Consider the following 4324-nt stretch of genomic DNA (forward strand, 5'->3'; position numbering starts at 1 on the left):
GCCAGACCCTAATAAATCATCTCGATAAAAAGAGAGGAGCCACACCCACTGTCAATCAATCAAAAGAAAAATGCATCCTTTTCATAAATCTGTTTCAAATGAGTAGTTGATGAATAGGCCAAGCTTTTTGTGCGATCCATTCATTCTGCCATAACTTTAAGAACTATTGGTGTATCAGGCACCGCATGTTGATCTAGTGAAGAACCATGCTTTGGAATGCGAAAATATGAATTTGTCAGGAAATTTAGGTTGGATAAACCTACACAAGACTGTTATTTATCATATTATTAGTTAGGGATTTTTACATCTATGCCCCTGGTTCCTTAGCTATACTCATTGATCCCCGCGTTCTTAACTTTTGCTCAATTTTCCCCACTTCCTTGCCAGAAACCCTCATAACTGGGCAGAACGAACATTGCCGTCGGGTCAAAGGCTTGACCGTTAACTCTGACTAGTGGGGCCACGCTGGACTGTGTCGTCCGTTCGACCTGACAAGTGGGGCCGCGTTGGGTGGTGTCGGTGTTCGACCGTTGGGTTGTGGTTTCGTTGGGCCATCCCTTGCATTAAACATCTGCACGCGCCGCCAGGACAGAAGCCTGCTATGCATGCACCTAGCAAACCCTGTCTGCATGAGTTGATTGAGCCTGCATGCGCCGATGCCACGATCCCATGATGCGCCGACCAAGCCTGCATGCCTCGATCGAGCCTACATGCGGTGATGCGTCCGCCACGATGCACTGACCAAGCCGCTTTCTTGCTCGCCAGCCGCCACGGATGCAGCGACGGTCACTGCCGCTGGTTCCTCTCTTCTAGATAGGTGGCTACATATTTGTGGCTTGTGTAAAAAAAAGAGCCACTTCCTTGCTTAGTTGTACTCATTCATCCCTACTAACAAAGCTTGCTTGCATGCACTAGGTGGTTACTAACAAGGCATCCCTACTAACAAGCCGAGCTCTCTAAGAAAATAATCAACAAATATGTAGTCCCAATATGTAGATAGGGCCAACAAGCCCATAACACAATCACATAGCTCAAACTAGGAAGATCTTAATAATCGAATAGATAGAAAACTTAATAATATAATTTGAGAAAAGGGCCAACAAGCCCATAGCAACTCCAACATAGTTCAATTACAACTTAACATAACATAGACTAAAAAAAGATAGAGGGTTTAGAACCCTAGCCGCCGCCTTCTCCACCTCGCTCCTCCTGCGGGCGCCCTTTTTACTGCTCCTCCGGGGCGTTGTCGATGGGGTACAGAAGATTGTGCATGCGCGTCGCGGTGGGGAAGATGTTGTTGTACTCCATGAACCTATTGTGGGTGGTGAAAGCAATGAACTCGGAGCCACACCAAAACACCCGACCGAGGAGGTAGAAGGCGTCGAATGTGTTGGTGAAGTGGGCAAGGAGAGCAACCACCACCCGGTTTTGGATGACCTCCTCGATGCGGAACATCGTTGGAGATCCCCTCGGGAGGTGGTGGTAGCCGGACGCGAGGAAGAACTCAGTGAAGTTCCTTGCGGTACTCAGCCTTGATATCGCCCACACACATAGTGTGCGATCAATGTACACGCCGATAGGGTAGAGCCTCTCCTGCACGGTGGGTGGGAAGCGGTAGGTTGGTCCAGTGTACTGCATGGCTGAGGGATGTGCAGAAGACGGAGAAGGGGTCGAAGAGCAAGAAGGGCAGATGGATGAGGGATGGCAGAGGCAGAGGGTGGCTTAAATAGTCGTAGTGCTACGTGTTATTTGGCCGTGGCAATAATATGGTCAAATATGAAGTTAATAGCCTATTTTCAAACCCACCGCGACATCATGAGTGTACACGTGTGGGAAACGGTGGTTTGAAAAGAAGAAGAAAAAGAAGCTAATTGCACGCGTGGGAATCTGTGGTCAAACCCTATATTATCTGAAAAAGAGATATTTTTTGAAGAGCTTTTGGCCATTTTGCATGATAAAAATAAATTTAGCCCATAAAAATTTGGTCATTTTGCATGATAAAAAGAGATAGAGGGCTTGTGGCCATTATACAAATACAAAATGACCCATTTTTTTAATAATTTGTGGCCATTTTGCATGATAAAAATAAATTTAGCACTTATAAATTTGGTCATTCTATATTTGTATAGAACAAAAAGAACTAAATTTTCTACGCAATGTCAATTGTTGTGTAATTTCAAACGATGCAAAAAAAACAGAGCCAACACGTTCACAAAAAACAGAGCTAGCACGTTCACAAGAAAAAACGACGTGATTTGACGGCCCAACTAGAGCTAGGTTTTCTTTTGGGTCGAACACCACCATTTTTTTCACGGAGTCAGTGGTGGGCGAGCAGCCGAGCACAACCAACAGGATCGCCTCTCGCGGATCGCCTCACGATCCAACGATGCGGAGCCGTCCTTGTGATCCAGCGGCCCGGAGCCTGCATGCAGCCTGCCCACCGAATTCCTTCTAAAAGACCACATCCGAGGGCTGTTGCTTGGCGCCATGGTATGATCGGATGGCTGAAGTTGGGAGCTAGGGTTAGGTGAAACGCCGCGGGGTTTAGAGGGGTTTTGAGCTGGTCAACGGGGTTACGAAAGCTTTTACTGAGCATAACTAATTAAAAAAATCGAAAAATATGAAACCTTCGTCGTTCGCTGTTTTATAAGCCACACTAACGAGGAAAAATACTAAACTTGGTCTAGGGTCATTTTCATGAAAAACCCCTAGCTGGCACGATCGAGGTCAAATGAGCACCATTAGTTTAAAAAAATCAAAAAAAATATGAAACCTGCGCACAATATTGTCTTATGTGACATGTTACCAACCAAAAATCATAAACTTGATATATGTTCATTTTCATGAGAAAACCTTCACACATATGAGCTATCACCTACAAGATTTCATAGAGTTCAAGGAGATGAGGTAGGGTTACCTTCTGTTTTTGAAAAATTTTAAAAAATCAAAAAAAAAATCACCAAAGCTTTATTTCAAAGTGAATAAGAAGGATCTGAACTTAGTTTTACATTTTTCATATTTTAAATGTTATTTTTTAGTACTTTTTATATTAAAGCATATTTTTCAAAATAAAATGTAAAAATATGAAGATTAATTCAAAAAATAGTGAGACTTTGAATCTACAATATATAGATTGAATAGGTGTTAATACAAAACATTTGGCTCATTTAGAGTAGGTCCAAAAAACTTGATTGAAAATGGGTTGTTTACCCTAGCCTGGGAGCTCATTTGGAGCATATTTCTCAAATTCAAATTTTTGTGACCTCCTCTAAATCACCTCAAATTTTGCACACATGATCTCCTACAAAAACGTAGATAGTTGGCCAAGGTTTTAGCTTTTTGCATTTTCTTGAATTTACACAAACATACATAGATAATTTGCTAGTGGGAAAAAGCATGCATTTTATTTGATTAAGAAACATGAGACCAATAACATGTGTGATCAGTGAAGCAACACTGAAACAACATGTGTGATCAGTGAAGCAACACTGAAGTGATCAGTGAAGCAACACTGAAGTGATCAGTGAAGCAACCCTGAAATAACATGTCTGATCAGTGAAGCAACACTGAAACAACATGTTTGATCATTGCAGCACCTAAACTGTAGTTCACAACATCTAAATAGAACTAACCATACACCACAGGCAAATATAAGGACAAACAAATATAGATAGAATAATACGTTACTAGCATCACCATAGATTAAGTTCACACCATAAACTGCCACATTAAACTTACCATAAGTAACCGGACCTTAAGTACCTAAAAGATTAAGATTGTTCACATCATCACACCATCACCACATCATCACACCATCACCACATCATCACATCACTTCACGCCGGAGTCAGGGCCTTCACGAGCGCAGCATGCTACCCCCTGATCATGTAGTCCTCCCCACGGATCGCTACATCATCTGCATGAGTTAGAAGGTGATCGAAGCGGCCATCCTTGGGCTTTGGCTTGGTGGTGCAGTAGGGGCAGTGCGACTTGTTGAACTTGAGATTGTGGATGGAAGCAACTCCCTTGGCCTTGATCTTCTGCACCTCCTTGGCCGTGAAGGATGCGACGTTTCCCTTGTACACATCATCTCCAGAATCATACTGCACACATGAATGAATTGCATTAATTCAATATAGATTCATATACACCATGTGAAAGCAACTAAATGAACAAGGGATAGGCTTACCTCATATTTAGAATCGTCACTAAATGCCCCCTCGTACGGGTCGTAGTCGGCCAGCTTCCTCTTCCCCCCCCCCCCTCCCAACCATCATCCTCCTGAATGTACAATTACATCCATCCCCAGTAGCCAATTGAAAAT

Source organism: Triticum dicoccoides, chromosome 5B (assembly GCF_002162155.2).
Source record: "Triticum dicoccoides isolate Atlit2015 ecotype Zavitan chromosome 5B, WEW_v2.0, whole genome shotgun sequence".
Lineage (NCBI taxonomy): Eukaryota > Viridiplantae > Streptophyta > Magnoliopsida > Poales > Poaceae > Triticum > Triticum dicoccoides.